The sequence below is a fragment of the Schistocerca cancellata genome, chromosome 5, assembly GCF_023864275.1.
Source record: "Schistocerca cancellata isolate TAMUIC-IGC-003103 chromosome 5, iqSchCanc2.1, whole genome shotgun sequence".
Taxonomy (NCBI): Eukaryota; Metazoa; Arthropoda; class Insecta; order Orthoptera; family Acrididae; genus Schistocerca; species Schistocerca cancellata.
This window is the reverse complement of record NC_064630.1, coordinates 123985266-124007923: the sequence shown is the minus strand read 5'-3', so window position 1 is coordinate 124007923 and position 22658 is coordinate 123985266.

Sequence of the window (22658 nt, the reverse complement as noted above, 5' to 3'; positions counted from 1 at the left end):
AATGGGAACAACACCTCACACTCCGATCGCGCGTGGACCCCGCCAGCGGCCTCGGCCAGACACACGCCACGGAGACTTCCTCGCTATTCCACGCCAACCGACCAATTACCCGCACACAGCACAGCCGGAAACTGTGAGCGCGAGGCCAAAAATAGTACAGGGTTATTACAAATGATTGAAGCGATTTCACAGCTCTACAATAACTTTATTATTTGAGATATTTTCACAATGCTTTGCACACACGTACAAAAACTCAAAAAGTTTTTTTTAGGCATTCACAAATGTTCCATATGTGCCCCTTTAGTGATTCGGCAGACATCAAGCCGATAATCAAGTTCCTCCCACATTCGGCGCAGCATGTCCCCATCAATAAGTTCGAAAGCATCGTTGATGCGAGCTCGCAGTTCTGGCACGTTTCTTGGTAGAGGAGGTTTAAACACTGAATCTTTCACATAACCCCACAGAAAGAAATCGCATGGGGTTAAGTCGGGGGAGCATGGAGGCCATGACATGAACTGCTGATCATGATCTCCACCACGACCGATCCATCGGTTTTCCAATCTCCCGTTTAAGAAATGCCGAACATCATGATGGAAGTGCGGTGGAGCACCGTCCTGTTGAAAGATGAAGTCGGCGCTGTCGGTCTCCAGTTGTGGCATGAGCCAATTTTCCAGCATGTCCAGATACACGTGTCCTGTAACGTTTTTTTCACAGAAGAAAAAGGGGCCGTAAACTTTAAACCGTGAGATTGCACAAAACACGTTAACTTTTGGTGAACTGCGAATTTGCTGCACGAATGCGTGAGGATTCTCTACCGCCCAGATTCGCACATTGTGTCTGTTCACTTCACCAGTAAGAAAAAATGTTGCTTCATCACTGAAAACAAGTTTCGCACTGAAAGCATCCACTTCCATGAGCTGTTGCAACCGCGCCGAAAATTCAAAGCGTTTGACTTTGTCATCGGGTGTCAGGGCTTGTAGCAATTGTAAACAGTAAGGCTTCTGCTTTAGCCTTTTCCGTAACATTTTCCAAACCGTCGACTGTGGTACGTTTAGCTCCCTGCTTGCTTTATTCGTCGACTTCCGCGGGCTACGCGTGAAACTTGCCCGCACGCGTTCAACCGTTTCTTCGCTCACTGCAGGCCGACCCGTTGATTTCCCCTTACAGAGGCATCCAGAAGCTTTAAACTGCGCATACCATCGCCGAATGGAGTTAGCAGTTGGTGGATCTTTGTTGAACTTCGTCCTGAAGTGTCGTTGCACTGTTATGACTGACTGATGTGAGTGCATTTCAATCACGACATACGCTTTCTCGGCTCCTGTCGCCATTTTGTCTCACTGCGCTCTCGAGCGCTCTGGCGGCAGAAACCTGAAGTGCGACTTCAGCCGAACAAAACTTTATTAGTTTTTCTACGTATCTGTAGTGTGTCGTGACCATATGTCAATGAATGGAGCTACAGTGAATTTATGAAATCGCTTCAATCATTTGTAATAGCCCTGTACAAGGGTACGAATAGCGATACACGCTGCTGCTGACACTCGCGGGGAGAGAGGATAACAGCATAATCGCGATAACCACGGGAGACTAATCACAGAATAGCAACCGATGTTTAGTGCAAAGCACAACACAAGCCAGCCAGGGCTCATCGTCCTTATTATTTATTTTCTGCACTTTGTGTTCCAGAGTCTTGTGTTTCTGTTGTTACAAGTTCCTGACGAACGTCTGCGAAGCACAGAACGCTTGAGCTAAAATTCCACCATTGCTATGGACTAACGCAATATAAGTCAATTATGAGCCGAAAATTTAGGTTTATTATAATATACAGGGTGGTCCATTGATAGTGACCGGGCCAAATCTCTCACGAAATAAGCGTCAAGCGAAAAAACTAAAAAGAACGAAACTCGTCTAGCTTGAAGAGGGAAACCAGATGGCGCTATGGTTGGCCCGCTAGATGAGGCTGCCATAGGTCAAACGGATATCAACTGCGTTTATTTAAATAGGAACCCCCATTTTTTATTACATATTCGAGTAGTACGTAAAGAAATATAAATCTTTTAGTTACACCACTTTTTTCGCTTTGTGATAGATGGCGCTGTAATAGTCACAAACGTATAAGTACGTGGTATCACGTAAAATTCTGTCAGTGCGGACGGTATTTGCTTCGTGATAAATTACCCGTGTTAAAATGGACTGTTTACCAACTGCGGAAAAGGTCGATATCGTGTTGATGTATGGATATTGTGATCAAAATGCCCAACGGGCGTGTGCTATGTACGCTGCTCGGTATCCTAGACGACATTATCCAAGTGTCCGAACCGTTTGCCGGATAGTTACGTTATTTAAGGAAACAGGAAGTGTTCAACCACATGTAAACCGTCAACCACGACCTGCAACAAATGATGATGCCCAAGTAGGAGTTCCAGCTGCTGTCGCGGCTAATCCGCACATCAGTAGCAGACAAATTGCGCGAGAATCGGGAATCTCAAAATCGTCGGTGTTGAGAATGTTCCAGCCACATCGATTGCACCCGTAGCATTTCTATGCACCAGGAAGTGCGTGGCGACAACTATGAACGTCATGTACAGTTCTGCCACTGAGCACAAGAGAAATTACGGGACGATGACAGATTTTTTGCACGCGTTCTATTTAGCGACGAAACGCCATTCACTAACAGCGGTAACGTAAACCGGCATAATATGGACTATTGGGCAACGGAAAATCCACGATGGCTGCGACAAGTGGAACATCAGCGACCTTGTCGGTTAATGTATGGTGCGGCATTATGGCAGGAAGGATAATTGGCCCCCATTTCATCGATGGCAATGTAAATGGTACAATGTATGCTGATTTCTTACATAATGTTCTACCGGTGTTACTACAAGATGTTTCACTGCATGACAGAATGGTGATGTACTTCCAACATGATGGATGTCCGGCACCAGCTCGCGTGAGGTTGAAGTGATATTGAATAGCATATTTCATGACAGGTGGATTGGTCGTCGAAGCACCATGCCATGGCCCGCACGTTCACCGTATCTGACGTCCCCGGATTTCTTTCTGTGGGGAAAGAGGAAGGATATTTGCTACCGTGATCCACCGACAACGCCCGTCAACATGCGTCAGCACATTGTCGATGCATGTGCGAACATTAAGCAAGGCGAACTACTCGCTGTTGAGAGGAATGTCGTTACACGTATTGCCAAATGCATTGAGGTTGACGGACATAATTTTGAGCATTAATTGCATTAATGTGGTATTTACAGGTAATCACGCTGTAACAGCATGCGTTCTCAGAAATGATAAGCTCACAAAGGTACATTTATCACATTGGAACAACCGAAATAAAATGCTCAAACGTACCTACGTTCTATATTTGAATTAAAAAAAACCTACCTGTTACCAACTGTTCGTCTAAAACTGTGAGCCATATGTTTGTGACTATTACAGCGCCATCTATCACAAAGCGAAAAGAGTGGTCCAACTAAAACATTCATATTTCTTTACGTACTACACGAATATGTAATAAAAAATGGGGATTCCTATTTAAAAAAATGCAGTTGATATCCGTTTGACCTATGGCAGCACCGTCTAACAGGCCAACCATAGCGCCATCTGGTTTCCCCCTTCAAGCTAGACAAGTTTCGTTCTTTGTAGTTTTTTCGTTTGACGCTTATTTCGTGAGATATTTGGCCCGGTCACGATCACTGGACCAGCCTGTATAATTTAGAAATAGATTGGTACTAATTTCTGGCGATACAAGTATGCCAATTTTGTAAATATTCATAGTTCCTTCCATTACAAAGAAATAAAACTATTTAAAATATTGAAAACTCATGTTTTTGTGAAAAACGATATTTCACATAAGGAAACTCCGGAAGTAAACATGAGTCAGAGTTTGGTTGCCGGTAGGACGAATTTTCACCGCTTGCCCTCCGCACAAGTTAGAAGATCGACGGCAGTAATTAAGACTTTCGGGACACAGCTGTTGATATGACTTTTTGTGAAACGAGCTCCTGAATAATGAAATGAAGGACGCATGAGAGCAGAGTTAGCGCTTTGCGTGCACACGTGCTGTTAGTGTGCACTCCACTTAAATGAAACGCAACAAAAAGCTTCACTCGTTAGGACCACATCTTTCTAAAAGCACGCAACATGTGTTTCATCCTCACACGGCGGTAGCATAGCACTCGCAAACAAGTTCACCTACTTAAGAGATCGTCTGTGAAACTTGTGCAGAGAGCGTGGGCGTAATAGAGCACCTGTTTAGAAAATAAATTAGATAATAAGGAACAAAATGTGAATTTTAGTACAGGGTATTTTCCATATATCTTGTAGCCAAATTCTTTAATATGTATGTTAATGATTAGTTAGAGGTGCTGAAATGAATTAAATGATCGTATGGCATAGTTGGCCTGGAGGTCCCGTTCGGGTTTGGCTGCTAAGTGCAAGTGTTATATCAGTAGGTGCCACATTGGGCGACTTGCGGCCGATGATGAGGATGAAATGATGATGAGGACAACACAACAACCAGTCCACGAGCAAAGAAAATCTCCAACCCGGTCAGGAATCGAACCTGGCCCCAGTGTATGGGAGGGAAGAACCGAGCTAAGCAGGCGGACGGTTAATGGTGCTAACATACCGTTTACACATTCTGTTTTATAGGAAGTGGCTACAAATTAATTATCTACTCTGTTACTGTATTTTGTTGAAAGCGTTTACGTTCAGGACGGAAGGGATATATCATACATTCAGTGGAATCGAGGAAACTACAGGATGCAGTTTCAACGGAAACCTACACAAAAAATGTGTTTTGTACAAAGATATTGTTGGATACAGAGGAAAAAAAATTATTCAAAATCATCTTCTGGAGCTTACTTTGACACGTCTGAAACAAACAAATATATCAACCCAAACCGCCTTTCATCGTAATGAAAAGTTATAGCTTTGCGCACACTCTGGATGCAGTACTTGTCAATCTATCCCTCCCACAGCAGTTAGACAAGAAGACAAAGGCCATAGCAGTCTTCCATATTGGGGATACCAACACGAAGGTTTCTCCGTTAAAGTCCAGTGTGGAATTAGCCCTCACAAGCGAGAATCATTGAACTGACAATCAGTTCTGATTATGTATTTAGGTAATATGTACCTTTTTGAAGAAAAATGTCATTGGTTATTAAATTTCATTCATTAGGCGTGATCTACATAGGGGAATAACGGTTGATTGCTTTAATGGAAATCAAACTATAGGCCGTAGTAGTTCTCAGCACAAACTGAACAAAAGTGCTCCAGTCATTTCATTACAAACATTTTCAGCACATTGGCACTGAAGTGACGTTTTTCAGTCGGATGGATACGAAAATGTTGCATTAAAACTACTGGTCAAACTTCCGTCCATTTAAACATTCCTACTAAAATGAAAAACTTACATTCAATATAGACAAAGATTTTGTATCCCTGTCTCTCACTCAATATTTTTTTTTCTTCTAAGAACGTTTAGGTTTTCTGCACGTTACTAATATCGTCTTATAATTTTGTGTATTGTGAAGAAATATTTCAGTCATGATTTTAACTTACCATTACATCCACTAGTGTACATATATCCGATTATGATGTCTATGAAAAGTCTTTAGTGACCCTTGTGTTACAATATACCAATACTCCAGTACTTCGTCACATTAAATCCATTATCCACTTTCACAAACAAAACAAACTTACAAATTATTGATTAATATAGTTTATCATACATTGGTTTACTATTCTTCTAAGACAAATGGTTTAGTTATATGCATCTAATTTTTTCTGTGGACAAACTCTTGCAATAAATGAGTCATTATAAACAAAATATATTGTTCTGTGGTGGGTCTCACTAGTAATACCCAAGTGTTATTTATTCTCCCAACGTGAGCATTCAGACTGAGATACAAAGACTTGTTTGCACACGTACTCATAACTTCACAAACCATCAAACCATGCAGTTGGTGCCCATTTAATATCTCTTTATATTCTACTAAGTATCCCTGCACAATTCTATGAGTGAATTACGTTTTCTACTTGACCGTCTATATACTCGCAGAATCGATGCGAAAAGTAGTACAGTACTATAACTATTGCATGAGCGCATAATTTCTCTTTGTAATATTCTCTCTGGTGTGTTGAGGGGTCTTCTAGGATCTTCTCCGTGCCAAATAGCCGCATTGAATAATCGTAATATTGTTATCGAGATTACTGGAAGAAAGAGATTGAAAATATATTGTATGCTACTCAAGAAAATATATACTGAGCATTTACATCAAAGGTGTGTAAGGAATTTCATTATACTCGTATATGTATTCTCTGATTGGAAATTTGCACGGAGGTGTCGTTTCGTTGGTAATCAGAAGGGAACTTCCGATGAATTGGAAACGAACCTGCAATTATTAGATCCAAGAGCTCCATTATTTCCTCGGATAATTAAACTCTATCAAAGCAGACTTTCCGCTTGATCTGAGGTTTCCCTACTGACTTCGCAACGCAAGAAACCACGACATTTTATTTACACAGGTTTGCAGATCGCTTCGAATCATTTAGACTGCGGACAAGGAGAGTCATCGTCCGATTCTGATTAAACAAGTAAAGCTTAATTATAACTTTCTTGGGCGGCTGTGATGACTGTGATATAGCTGCTTATGAATGAGATAATTAATAAAATACTAATAACTAACTTTCCTCTTCACCAGCAACCAGTATAAACACAATATTAATAAAATTTATACCCACATTTATTTACAACACTTATTGCTGCAATGGAGCAGTTGCTCTGCACAACCACAAACATAATTTACATGCGCAATGAGAGCACATCGACTCTTTCTCTGTACAATAGAGCTGGAAAAATATTGTCATCACCCCTCAGAACGGTTACACAGACTCCGGAAGTGAATTTTTTTGTCCAAATACCGCTGATGCGAACGAATGAGTCACTGGACTTTGAAGGTGATCCCTACGTTCAAAACGCACTGTCAACTGTGGAAGTCAATATGAAGCAATAATATGCATACTTCGTAAATAAGTGCCATATACAATTTTCCCACTCATTTCCCATATACGTAATGGGTCCCATAAAATACAGGGCGATCAGAAACAGTCTGTAAATTTGGTCAGGGTGTTGCAGGATAGGTTGTGCTCAGAAATAAATGTTAAGAAAAGAGTGCGATACGTTCTGCAGTTTTCGAGTTAATGAACATTGAATTCTGCCAATCAGGCCGTTGTTTGCGAAAATTCAAGCGACCGGCCAGATAGAAATAATGTCAGTTGTTCTCTTAATATAGACAATAACGAACGAGACTGCTCAATTTTCTCTAGTTCGATCCCTACTACCGTCCCATATCCAGTTTTTGAATCGCTCTCTTGTTAGATTTTAGGGATCAAAATGAAGAACACGTTGCCGGCAGTTGTGGCCGAGTGGTTCTAGGCGCTTCAGTCCGGAACCCCGCTGCTGCTACGGCGGTCGCAGGTTCGAATCCCACCTCGGGCATGGATGTGTGTGATGTCCATAGGTTGATTAGGTTTAAGTAGTTCTAAGTCTAGGGCACTGATGACCTCAGATGTTAAGCCCCATAGTGCTCAGAGCCATTTGAACCATTTGAAGAACACATTTGGCTAATTTACGCGTACAGCGACCTGATTGGCTAACTTCGATGCTAATCAACTCGGAAACACAACAACGTACCTAATTTGTTTATCAATTATTTCTGAATAGAACTTGCTGTGCAACACCCATACAAGCTTTTCTGACTATTTCTGCCCACCCTGTATAATATACAAGGCGAAATTCAAATGTCACCCTACTTAACCCGCATTAAGCAACCTGTCCAGCCTAACATCAATACTATCCACCGAAATAACTGTTTACGTACTATTCTTACAGCAGAGGACATCATCAATTTCAGTATCACTCACCAAAACATTTAGCAGTACCAATGCTCTCTGGTATGTACAGGACTTTTCTGGTAGAATCTCCCACTAGAATTTGTCCATCATTTATGTGGCACTATTGCTCTTACTAAATAGTGACGAATCATACAGCTCTTCTTTGAATCTGTTCTATTACTTCGTTAGTGTAGAGCAATGAATAATACTCAAAAGTTATCGGACGATGGTTTTTACTAACTGTAGGACGATGATTTTGTAAATTACCTCTTCATTGCGTGATTATTTCCTTAGGATTCTTCCACTGAATCTGCCTTCGCCACACATAGTTATTCCCCCTTAAATCACTCTGGACAGAAATTCCCGGATACTCCTACACGCCGGCCGCAGTGGCCGTGCGGTTCTAGGCGCTCCAGTCCGGAGCCGCGCTGTTGCTACGGTCGCAGGTTCGAATCCTGCCTCGGGCATGGGTGTATGTGTTGTCCTTAGGTTAGTTAGGTTTAAGTAGTTCTAAGTTCTAGGGGACTGATGACCACAGCAGTTGAGTCCCATAGTGCTCAGAGCCATTTGAACCATTTCGAACTTCTACACTATATAAATATTGCCTCTACGCATACTACACTACAAATTCTCCAGCACCGCATTGTGTAGAGAAGGAGAACGGATTACCTAGAAAGTAAATCTGGATCACCAGCGTCAGGTTTCTCTTACCAGACGAATTCGGGATTTTTCTGACACCTAGTGGACTGTAGAGGTGACCGGTCCATGTTTCACGTTTGTGGTCCTACAAGTTCAGCAGGGATGCGGACTAATAATGTTTTGGACCATTATCATTGGAACGTCCCCTTAGAACAAATTGTACACGACTGTGCTTAAACTGACACACAATGTTTTTAGCGCAACGTAATCTGACTATCAAAGATCCCTGCAAAAGAATGGCCCTGAGTAACATTGAACTACACCTTTCAGAAATCACTTACCTCACAAAAATCTTCATTACTCGAACTACTGCAATACAGCGAGCGCCACTACTGCCAGCTAAATAAAAGATTCAAACTACAGAAGGCACTAACTACTGATAGGGATAGTTGGCAAATGAAAGATACTAACAGAGAACAAACAATGTATTTATCTTAATAGTCATAATATATATAGCAGTTCATGACAAATTACTAAACTCCGCCATCTCTCTCCCCACATCCACCACTGCTGGCGGCTCACCTCCCGCTGCCCAACGCTACGCGCTGTTCACATCCAGCTGCCGCTGCCCAACACTACAATGGCAGGCAACAATGCAAACTAGCCACAGACTGCACACAGCACAGCCAGTGATTTTCATATAGAGCGCTACATAACTTTGCCAATAAGAAAACATAAACAGCCTACTTACATCATGTACGGATGCCAGACTCATTCCATCGCTATTGAAGGTTATTTCAGGGCTGTGAAGTTCCTGGGTAGGATACTCTAACCTACTGTCCAGCTCTACATTCAACATTTTAGCGATGAGTTCGTCTTTCAAGACAATAACGCATGAACACAGCGCATCCACCTCACGAAGAGTTTTCTCCAAGTGGTAGGACTGAGCAGAATCGAATGGCCTGCAGTACCTCCTGGTGTGAACCCAGTGGAGCATCCTGGCGACCAATTGAAATCTGCAGCAAAATCTGCAGCACGTCGTCACAGGAATCCTGACACTCTGGATGACTTGAGGAGGGCCGCCGTTGAAGAGTGGAACAGTAACGGTTGCTCGAATACCTTGTGGACAGCATGCTGGGGAGAATCCAGGCATGCTGGAAAGCTTGAAGACATCCATCGACACCGAGGTCACTAGGGACGGAGTACAAGCTCGGATTGTGTCAGGGATGGGGAAGGAAATCGGTCGTGATCTTTCGAAGGAACGATCCCGGCATTCACCTGGTGCGGTTTAGGAAAATCACAGGAAACGTAAATATGTGTATGACCGAAAGCGAATCCAATGTGTTAACCACTGCGGCACCTCGCTCTGTGACAATGCTTGATCTTAGCAGCACTGTATTGACTACTACCCGGCAGCACATATTGGTTTCACAGATGTCCACTTTCGAAGAGACTGCCTTTGATTCACAGTACAGTTATTATCTTAGTTTCGCAAAATTCTTTCACATCTTGAAATTTCCTGGCAGATTAAAACTGTGTGCCGGACCGATACTCGAACTCGGCACCCATGCCTTCCCGGGCAAGTGCGCTTCCAGCCGTATTATCCAAGCACGACTCCCGGCCCGTCCTCGTAGCTTCACTTCTTGCAGTATCTCGTCTCCTCCTTCCAAACTTCACAGAAGCTCACCTGCGAACCTTGCAGAACTAGCACTCCTGGAAGAAAGGATATAGCGGAGACATGCCTTTGCCACAGTCTGGGGGATGTTTCCGGAATGAGATTTTCACTCTGAAGCGGAGTGTGCGCTGATATGAAACTTCCTGGCAGATTAAAACTGTGTACCGGACCGAGACTCGAATTCGGGAGTTCGAGTTCGAGTCTCGGTCCGGCACACAGTTTTAATCTGTCCGAAAGTTTCATATTAGCGCACTCTCCGCTGCAGAGTGGAAATCTCATTCTTTCATACCCTGTTTAAATCTAAGGCTACACACGCTCACATTTATGGAGGATGCATAAAACTATTTGGAATACACTACTGGCCATTAAAATTGCTACACCAAGAAGAAATGTAGTTGATAAACGGGTATTCATTGGGCAAATATATTATACTAGAACTGACATGTGATTACATTTTCAAGCAATTTGGGTGCATAGATCCTGACAAATCAGTACCCAAAACAACCACCTCTGGCCGTAATAACGGCCTTGATACGCCTGGGCATTGCGTCAAACAGAGCTTGGATGGCGTGTACAGGTACAGCTGCCCATGCAGATTCAACACTATACCACAGTTCATCAAGAGTAGTGACTGGCGTGTTGTGACGAGCCACTTGCTCAGCCACCATTGACCAGACGTTTTCAATTGCTGAGAGATCTGGAGAATGCGCTGGCCAGGGCAGCAGTCGAACATTTTCTGTATCCAGAAAGGCCCGTACATTACCTGCAAAATGTGGTCGTGCATTATCCTGCTGAAATGTAGGGTTTAGCAGGGATCGAATGAAGGGTGGAGCCACAGATCGTAACACATCTGAAATGTAACGTCCACTGTTCAGAGTGCCGTCAATGCGAACAAGAGGTGACCGAGACCTGTAACCAATGGCACCCCATACCATCACGCCGGGTGATACGCCAGTGTGGCGATGACGAATACACGCTTCCAATGTACGTTCACCGCGATGTGGCCAAACACGGAGGCGACCATCATAATGCTGTAAACAGAACATGGATTCATCCGAAAAAATGACGTTTTACCATTCGTGCACCCAGGTTCGTCGTTGAGTACACCATCGCAGGCGCTTCTGTCTGTGATGCAGCGTCAAGGGTAACCGCAGCCATGGTCTCCAAGCTGATAGTCCACGCTGCTGCAATCGTCGTCGAACTGTTCGTGCAGATGGTTGTTGTCTTGCAAACGTCCCCATCTGTTGACTCAGGGATCGAGACGTGGCTGCACGATCCGTTACGGCCATGGGGATAAGATGCCTGTCATCTCGACTGCTAGTGATACGATGCCGTTGGGATCCAGCACGGCGTTCCGTATTACCCTCCGGAACCCACCGATTCCATGTTCTGCTAACAGTCATTGATCTCGACCAACGCGAGCAGCAATGTCGCGATACGATAAAGCGCAATCGCGATAGGCTACAATCCGGTCTTTATCAAAGTCGGAAACGTGATGGTACGCATTTCTCCTCCTTACACGAGGCATCAAAACAACGTTTCACCAGGCAACGCCGGTCAACTGCTGTTTGTGTATGAGAAATCGGTTGGAAACTTTCCTCATGTCAGCACGTTGTAGGTGTCGCCAACGGTGCCAACCTTGTATAAATGCTCTGAAAAGGTAATCAGTTGCATACCACAGCATTTCCTTCCTGTTGTTTAAATTTCGCGTCCGTAGCACGTCGTCTTGGTGGTGCAGCAATTTTAATGTGAGAGAATCGGAGAGATTTGTTTGGTAACCGCGTCACTTCAATATCTGGCGACATCGCCTCAGCTCCATGATCCCCAGATTAGTACGGAAGATATGTCAAGGGGTGGTTTTACACTTGCTAAGGAAGACACAGAGCAAAATAATTCAATGAATTATCGATTAAGTTCACGGTAGCACAGCGAACGATACGCAGCGTGTAACAGGAAACCTCAACGGTGACTGGAACAATAAATATGTAGAAGGAGGAAGGAAAATTAGTGTTTAATTTTGCTATGCGACCGTTTTGTCAAAACTACTATGTGCCATAATCAGACTCAAATGTATTAATAAATCCAGCCGATCTAAATTAATCCCAAAGTAGAAACGAGACTACAAGTGTTGGTTAAAGTTAATGTCAGTTGTTGTCATATCTAACTGGAACATTTCCATATTAAATTCCTGTTCTGGAGGTTTGTTGAAATAAATTTGGTTGGGAGTGTTATCGAGTACAAGTTGAGCAGAGGGCAGTCGAATAGAGGAGAGACACTTAGGATCTGGCCATTAGAGGGGGCAAAAGGCCATTACAAATGACGAGCATCGCCAGGAGAAGGAGGAAGGCAGGTAGAAAGTTGGGAACAATATATGGCGTGAGGGCCAAGCTCTGCTGGAGAGGCACCATTCGTTTTGCGTCCTAAACGAGAGAAAGCTATTGCAACGTGTTTTTAATGCGGGCAACCTACTGGCTCCAAGCAGGCGCGCCACGGGAAAACAGTGAAAGGGAACGCAGTATCAGAGTCTCTGCACTCTTCAGTAAGCCAGTATTCAGGTAAACATTAGGACCTTGGCCGTGCAAAGATAAGATCTCTGATATGGGATGTGTTTAACAACATGGCATCCAAAGCCGTCACCGAGGCGCCTAGTTAAATGACTTGTTGTTTACCCTGGTAGGAAACAATAAGAGTAGCTACCATTGGATGAACAGGTACATTTTACAGCAGGAGAGCCGAAATTACTGTGTGTACATGGAGTAGTTCGTGTCGGCTGATACATGGAATAAACAGATGATGGGAATCAGAAGCTGCCTGTTTCTGAACTCCAGCACTAATGGAAGGGAGATTGTTGCATTATTAGAACAGACTTGATTGGTCGGCATTCAGACGAATCATTGTCATTGCTGCTCAAAATCGTGCACAAGCAAAATCTGCATCTAACTGATGGCAGTCTGTGGAAACTTCCATCCGAGACTCACCGTGGCACATTTCAGCCGAGATAGGGACTTGTTTCGGGCTCTGAGAGAGAGCAGCCTTCAGGGCAGGCCAATGGCACAATTTTCAGCTACCACAGCAGCCACTCGCTGGCACTAGCAATCCTATGTACAGTATGAAGAGATGATGAGCAACTACAGTGTTCACAAACCAAATGGTAAGATCTGTACGGAGTCCGGAGTTGATCCGAGTACGTTTTTAGGCAATCTTGAACTCAACATGTGCTCCATTGTAGCTTGAATTAATATTTAATCAACATAGTTATTTTCTATCTCTGTGCATTGCTGTTCAACCTGAAATCTATACCGAATTGTAATAGCTTCACTCAGTAGTTTGATTAACTCCCTGTTTCTACTATCTTGTGAGTTACAGCTCGAGTTTTCATATATGTTAGGGCCACCCTGTTTAATTCATTAAAGTCATTAAATTATTCGGTGCACGACACGTTGTGGCAGATGAAAGCCGGCGGAAGGTTCTTCTTTGATGTTCTTCCTACCCCTTTCAGTTAATGAAGCTTGCCATAGCTTTGTTCGATGTGTTGCAGATGCTGGCGGAGGTGTTGCGTGCATGAAGTTCCTTCTTAACATCAGCCTAGGTCATTGTGCTTCATGGCCGAACAGGGGCTGCCTGGGTCATGTTTCGTGCTTCTTTTTCTCAGTTTCTGCGGCTGTTCTTCTACGGATGCCATGTGGTGCTTTACTCATAATTTGATAGATTTTGGCAAAAGAAGTACGTCGTAAGCAGCCAGTCACAATGCGTCCACCCTCATTCAATGACGTGTCCACCTGTTTAGCAGGTGTGGAGTTGCGCCAGACTGATGCTGCAGAGAAGCACAGTGCCAAAGCGAATGTACGGAGCACGTTAGGCTGTGATCCCCAAGTGATGCTAGTAAGTTTACGTATGATGTCGTTTCGAGCAGTTACACTGTAGGCCATTAAAATTGCTACACCACGAAGATGGCATGCTACAGACGCGAAATTTAACCGACAGGAAGAAGATGCTGTGATATGCAAATGATTAGCTTTTCAGAGCATTCTCACAAGGTTGGCGCCGGTGGCGACACCTACAACGTGCTGCCATGGGGAAAGTTTCCAACCGATTTCTCATACACAAACAGCAGTTGACCGGCGTTGCCTGGTGAAACGTTGTTGTGATGCCTCGTGTAAGGAGGAGAAATGCGTACCATCACCTTTCCGACTTAGAGAAAGGTCGGATTTTAGTCTATCGCTATTGCGGTTTATCGTATCGCGACATTGCTGCTCGCGTTGGTCGAGATCCAGTGACTGTCAGCAGAATATGGAATCGGTGGGTTCAGGAGGGTAATACGGAACGCCGTGCTGGATCCCAACGGCCTCGTATCACTAGCAGTCGAGATGACAGGCATCTGTAACGGATCGTGCAGCCACGTCTCGATCCCTGAATCAACAGATGGGGACGTTTGCAAGACAACAACCATCTGCACGAACAGTTCGACGACATTTGGAGCAGCATGGACTATCAGCTCGGAGACCATGGCTGCGGTTACACTTGACGCTGCATCACAGACAGGAGCGCCTGCGATGGTGTACTCAATGACGAACCTGGGTGCACGAATGGCAAAACGTCATTTTTTCGGATGAATTCAGGTTCTGTTTACAGCATCATGATGGTCGCATCCGTGTTTGGCGACATCGCGGTGAACGCATATTGGAAGCGTGTATTCGTCATCGCCATACTGGCGTATCACCCGGTCTGATGGTATGGGGTGCCATTGGTTACACGTCTCGGTCACCTCTTGTTCGCATTGACGACACATTGAACAGTGGACGTTACATTTCAGATGTGTTACGACCAGTGGCTCTACCCTTCATTCGATCCATGCGAAACCCTACATTTCAGCAGGATAATGCACGACCGCATGTTGCAGGTCCTGTATGGGCCTTTCTGGATGCAGAAAATGTTCGACTGCTGCCCTGGCCAGCACGTTCTCCAGATCTCTCACCAATTGAAAACGTCTGGTCAATAGTGGCCGAGCAACTAGCTCGTCACAATACGCCAGTCACTACTCTTGATGAGCTGTGATATCGTGCTGAAGCTGCATAGACATCCAAGCTCTGTTTGACTAAATGCCCAGGCGTATCAAGGCCGTTATTATGGACAGAGGTGTTTGTTCTGGGTACTGATTTCTCAGGATCTATCCACCCAAATTGCGTGAAAATGTAATCACATGTCAGTTCTAGTATAATATATTTGTCCAATGAATACCCGTTTATCATGTGCATTTCTTCTTGGTGTAGCAATTTTAATGGCCAGTAGTGAACTTTCAGCCTTGTTTCCTGGCAATGGTCTTTGAATGTGAGGCTACGATCCAACTTTACTCCCTGGTATTTTGGAGTATCGTAGTGGCATAGGTGTTGCCCTCTCCAGATAGTACATAACTTCCTGCTGCCTTCCCGGTTTCTCAGGTGAAAGGCACGGACCTGCGTCGATCTGGGAGTTGGCTTCCGACGGTTATCATCAAAATACTTGCCGAGATCCTCGAGGGCTGCTGTCAACTTCGTCTCCACTTCTTCATAGGATTTGCCTTGAACAGTAGTTGCTGAATCATCTACGTAAATAAATATTCTTGGTCCAGTGTTGATTGGTTTGTCATTAGTGTAGCTGTTGTACAGCAGGGAACCAGTACGCTACCTTGAGGGAAACCATTCTTCAAGGTCCTTCATCGGATCTTCGTATGTAGTGTGACAAAAAGCCTTCCGTTTGACCTAGATGACCAGTGTTAAGCTGTAGTCTTTTCTAACTTAATGTACCTTTCTGATCAACTCCTTGTGGTTGACGGTGTCATACGCCGCAGACAGATCTACGAATGTCACTCATGTAACTTGACCTCTTTCGTATCCATCTTCTATATAATGAGTCAGATTGAAGATCTGACTGCAGCATGACCTTCTGGGCGGAACCCCGACAGCTCATTTATAAGGTTTTTATCCAAATGTTGTGAGATACGACTGAGGATGAGCCTTTCCAGGACTTTGTAGAGTAGACAAAGAATAGAAACCGGTCGGAAGTTCTTAGGACGAGTTGGTTCCGTTCGAGGCTTCAGAAATGCTACAACTTTGCCCTTGCGTCAGAACTTAGGGACCTTTAATTTTGAAATTTAGAATCCATTGCTTTGTTACTGTCCCAAACATTTCAGTTTGTTTGTTCTCAGATCGGTGAGACCATTAGAGAGGGATCAGAAGCCCAACTTAGGGAAGGATTGGGAAGCAAATCGGCTGTGTCCTTTTGAAAAGAACCATGCCAGCATTTACTTTGAAGCAATAAGGAAAACCGTACGTCTGGATGGGTGAACGGAGATCTGAATCTTCGTCTTGCCGAATGCAAGTGCACTGCACTAACCACTACTTCAGTCCGCACGGTAACAAACATGTAGAGAGAAACGCCCTTTACAGAGCTTAAATTTGTAAATTTCCGGACATCAATAACATGTTGGTTGTCTCTCATAACATGTGATCAAATGACTAAACTACTGTCAGAAATGTTCTTTTTGAGTCTCAAAGTTTTTTGGGGAATTTTCAAAACTTCCCTTTCCTTTTATAACTACAAAACAGCCCGTTCTTTCGTGTCGAAATTTTAAACCGGTTCTGCTTTTACTGAAGGTTTATTTGTAGATGAATCACTGTAGTTTCTCTTCATTCTTTCAGTACTATAGATTACTGCAGGTAAGTTGCTATCATGACATAGTATTACAAATATTTTGACATACTGAAGGAAATGAGAAAGTTGTCATTTTTCTAATATGACGACTCAGCACTAGAAGTTTCCAGACGCTGTTCCTCGGCCATCACTGCAAGCCGCACACGTAGTAATGGTTGCTGACTTGCCATTCTTTCCACAAGGCTGAGTGTCGGCAATTACGAGCTTCCTATGTGGGCGGCTAGTAGCCTGCGGTAAAGCAGGTCTGCAATTGTCTTATTTTGTGGACAGTCCTACAAAGGGCATGGCACCGAGCGCTTTGCTGGAGCCGCATCTACATCAGAACCATAAAATAAGGATAACAACACTACACGTCTCGACTTGCATTGTACGATTACAGTACATCCACCAAAATAAAAAAAAGTGATTCAGTCTATCTACAAGTTACTCAATCACACATTAACTACCAAACTGTTTGAGCTGTAATGTAGCTAATATTTCTAGATCAAACATTAGCGTATTGCTGTTTTGACATTTTTCACCATTTCAAGATAGCGGCAATTCATTTGATAGCATTACAAGAAATTTATCAGTTATGTTGTTGTTTATCAGCGAAGGTCTCTTCAAATCTAAAGATTGACAACATAGTACGGATTCCTAAGGAAATTTTTGCACAATGAAGTTCGTATGAACTTAACAGCAGCTTAACCTTTTTTCAGTCTGATTGTTTTAAACAGAAACCGGTTGACAACTTCCCTACTTGAGGTTCTGCAGCTTCGTTCGTATTATAGATGGCAAAAGAGAAAGACAATACACACAGATCAATAGGATACAGAGTCTTCGAGATATTGCGAAAGATAAACATTACTCAAGATTACGCAGGAACACTTTTAGCAAAGAATGGGAAGTGAAAGGTGGTGCAATATATAGAATGGTTGCATAATGAAATGAACTGGAAGACTATATTACGGGAAGGTAGAGGAAACAGTTGAGGTGAGAAGTACGATGATACAAGTTGAATTTGACAAGGTACTGAAACACCTAAGTCGAAACAAAGCACCTAAAGTAGAGATTGCTTTCAGAATTATTGAAATGCTTGGGACAACATGCCACGACAATAAAATATTCCATCTTACATACATAATATATATGAGACAGGCGAATGAAAGGAGAATGAAATAATTACAATTCCATAGAAGGAAAGTGCTAACAGCTTAGTGAACCGTCAGTTCAAAAAGCCGAGGAAACAAAACGGTAATACCAATTATTTACAAAAAAGTGTACGAACTGGTAGAAGCTGACCTCTGAGAAGATTATTTTAGGCTCCAAAGAAATGCTGGGAAGCGAGAGGCAGTGCTGACCAAAGGTTATCGTAGAATAAATGTTGAAGAAAAGGAACCCTACGTTTGTGGCATTTGACGATCTAGAGAAGGATTTTGACAATGATGACTAGAATACACGCTTTGCAGTTCTGAAGGAAGCGGGGATCAAATACATGGATCGAAAGGTTACCAACAATTTGTTTATAAATCAGGCTGCAGTTGCAAGTATTGAAGGATAAGAAAGGGAAGTACTAGTTGAGGAGACACAGCTGTAGCCTATCCCTGCTATTATTCAATCTGTACACTGAGCAAGCAGCAAGAGAAACCGATGGAGAAATTTGGAAGGGGAATTAAAATTCTGAAATCAGAAGCAAAAAGAATCTTTGCAGTTTATTGGAGAGGTTCTCATTATATCAGAGACAAAAAAGGCTGCGGGGAGCACTTGATGGGCTATGTAGTGTCTTGAAAAGATGTTATTAGAACCTTCAAAAGTACATTTCTAGAGAAAACCGCTGCAGATTAGGTAGATCGAATAAATTATAAGGAGGTATTGAATGGAATTCAGAAAAAAAGAAATTTGTCGCAAAACCTGATTAAAAGAAGAGGTAAATTGAGAGGACACAAATTTGAGGCTTGAAGGTATTTTCAGTTTGCTAAGGGAGGGACGTGAGGGGGTAAAATTTGTAGAGGGAGGGCATGGCTTGAATACTGTAAGCATTTTCAAATGTATAGTTGAGGATGATTGCACAGGATAGACTGCTAAGGAGAGTTGTATCAAACCAGTTTTTGGCCTGAAGACCACTACCACCACCACAACAACAACAGCAAAACTTTTACAGAGAAAGCATTCTTGGAAAGAGTCTTTTAGCATGGCAAAATGTGACATTACACGGATGAAAACATTAATGGTTAATGAAAAATCCAATTTTGTTGTTAATAGTTCTACTTAATCCATACTGGCTTCTTAAGCTGTGTGTCATGACTGATTCACCATCACCGATGGGCTTCCACAGTGGGCTCAATAAAAAGCCACACTTGAAGAAAGAAAAGTGTATTTTGAATATTGTTCGCTGTTGTGGGACCCTCAGCAACTTGAACTAGGGGAAGTGATAGAAGATACAAAGAAGTATTACCCACTTCATTATAGAGCTTTTTGTAGTTGCGACATACTAACGGTCAGCAAGCTTCGGCGGGAGATGCTCCAAGAATACTGCTGTGATTCGAAAAGTGACCCACTCCGAAAATTCCAAGAACACTTGCAATGTGCCAGTTCTGATCAAGAAATGTGATGTTCCTCCAAACAGCACCTAGTGATCCCCGGGGGAAACGAAATTCTGGTCGTGTGCAAAGGATTGCCGACAATCTTCCTTCCTGTATAACATACTCCAGTGGACCATGGAGGGGAGGGAGTTTGGGTTGACTGAAGTGCGGCGTGTGCCCTTTCCACTCCAAACCGTATGGTCGATCGTGTAGAACAGGTAGAGATGCAGAGGCGGTTTGTCCACACAGTGATGATGATGAGGGCCCATACTCCGGAGAGCGTAGGGGACGATGCGGGAGACATGCGCCGCCGTACTAGGCAAGGTCCTAGCGGAGATGGTTTGCCATTGCCTTCCTCCGACCGTAATGAAGATGAATGATGATGATGAAGACGACACAGCAACACCCAGTCATCTCGAAGCAGGGTAAATCCCTGACCCTGCCGTGAATCGAACCCGGGACCCCGTGTGCAGGAAGCGAGAACGCTACCGCAAGACCACAAGCTGCGGACGTCCACACAGTATGTGTAGCACAGTATGTGTAGCAAATGCCACAGGTCCCACCACAACCACGCTGCCCACTTCTTGGGGGTAGGGGGAATTAACCGTGTAAGAGATCACTGACGTAAAACTGTGTGCATTTTCAAACATTTGAAGAATACACTTGGCCTTTTATTTAATCAGGTCGTACAAAACACAACATTATAAAACTGTGCAGCTGCGATAACGCTAAAACAGCAATTTCCATACATATCAGTTTACATAATTGAACGAAAAAGGCGACTAAATGATCTTCGCCCGGAATTTGGCAACAGAAATTGCAACGACTTCAGCCCTCATCAGCATTTCATTGCTGCATGACTCAGGGTAGCAGTACAGTGGCACAGGTGATCTATTGTCTGTTGTCCGCCAAGTCCAATTGTGTTGATCCTACGGGGTGCGCCCATCTGACAAGTTTGTCCCTAGATTTACCAACACCTTATCTCAGCCTGTTCAGTGGTCTCCAGGTGGACCGTTCTAAAGCATCTCCAAGCGGTTGACACTCAGCAGGTTTCACCCAGTTTTGAAGCTACATCTAGCTGCTCATAGTTTTCTGGCAGCACTTGGAGCCATAATGAGTGCTGACGTTGACCAGAGGAGAGTTCTTTTGGATTTTAAACTAGGCCTTGATGGTTGATTGCCATAGAGTGTGTACAGATGATTTAGTTCAATGTTTTTCCTTTCAACCTCTGCTGCGACTTCACGACGTATATCAGGTGGTGCAATACGTGCTAAGCAACAAACCTTGCCTGTAGGTGACGGTGCCAGACTTGCAGTGATCAGCTGTGCAGCTTCTTTCAGTGTAACGTCCACTTGTTTTTCAGGGGCAGAGCTATGCCATACAGGACACGCATACTCCCCTCCAGAGAAACATCGCCATTCCGGAGGTTCTGATGAGATGAGGATCCCCGCAGTTACTGCCAGTGAGTTTCCGAATGATGTTATTTCGGGGTGACACTTATAGTTTAGTGGTGAGTCAGAGTTTGCGGTATATGAAAGGCCTATCTAAAGTGATAGCAACGCATTTAGACGTAAAGCAGTGTCCCACCTTGGCGCTTAATTCTCCTTCACTCAATTACATCTTACATTTAACATATTGGCAAAATAGTTTTATTTCCATTCTAGTGTTACTGCCTTCAACCACTATATGGTTGGCAGTGATTTTTTGAAACACAGTGTTGACAGAGCTTGACAAACATTGTCGATACACCCTTGTACCAAACATAGCAGGCCGCTAAGGTGAGTGAGAATCTAGCTCATCGCAGGAACATACTGCTCTGTCATACGTCATAGACCACCGATTGAGAGACGTTGATCAACGTTATGCTTAGCGTTGGAAGCTGCAAAATTTACAGAACTGCGATAAACGGGAGACAATGACCACACTACAGCATCTGAGTAGGTTATCCATTAAAGTAAGCATTTTAACATTACAGAAATGCCTTGAACACGACAGACCAACCAACGGTAAAGACCCAGTGGCTGAACAAGGAGCTTAAAACAGAATCACAAAGAACTAAGTGATTAGTATTGAGACAGTAGTAAGGTGTCAGGCAAATCCAACACCTTCCATGAAAACCCTGACATGATAAGCAAATCCAGTAGTATGTCACATAGCTCCGAATAAATCGTGACATTAAATTAACCAAAGTAATACGAGTAACGAGTGAGCAAATGGAATACCACAGACTAACACAAGAATGCCTAAATGCATGTCATACCTTCCCACCATGAGACAGACGCAGTTCCGAGGGGATAAACGAGAACAGAAGCCGAGAGCAGAACCGTGTTAAGCTGGAAGGCCCTACGATAAGGGACGGACGGACACCCACGTCGCCAGCTAACTGCTAGGACCACACCACCCGCAAGTTTTAGCTTGAGACTTTTTCGCGTTTCTGTTACGTTAGGACCACCCCCCAGCCCATGTTAAAAGCTAGAGCCCTCCAGAAGAACAGTATAGATCTTACAATAACACGAAAAGGGCTACACCACCCGCAAGTTTTAGCGTGAGACTTTTTCGCGTCTCTGTTACGTTACGACCACCCCCCCCCCCAGCCCATGTTAAAAGATAGAGCCCTCCAGAAGAACAGTATAGATCTTATGATAACGCTAAAAGGACCACATCAGCTGCAAGTTTTAGCGTGAGACTTTTTCGCGTCTCTGTTACGTTGCAAACTTTAAAAACATTGCCCCACCACGAAAAGTATAACGTTTCTCATTGGATAGACAGAATTTTTGTAGGTGGAGCTTAAGGTTAACATTGAGACTCTGATTGGTCAGATGAAAACACAGCCAGATAGTGTTTTTAAACCAACTTCGGTAAATAGTAGTAAGGAGAAGTTAGGAGAGAGTTGCTTCCGAGACGGTGAGGTGAGTGGAGCTGTGCTGTCCGCCGCCCCCTGATGAGCACCGACAAGGTAATGAACGCACGCAATGCCACATTTTTGAGCGCATAAGGCTTCACTCAGAACTGCATAAGTCTCATCTGTTACATCCCCTTTTTGCGTAATACTAATGTCGATCGTCAATTTAAGCTCATGGTGTTCACATTTGCCACTTGAAGTAAAAATCTGAAACGCGATGATTTTTCTGTTATATAGTTATTGAGAAGCCACATCAGCCACTGTAATTCACGACACGTTAGAT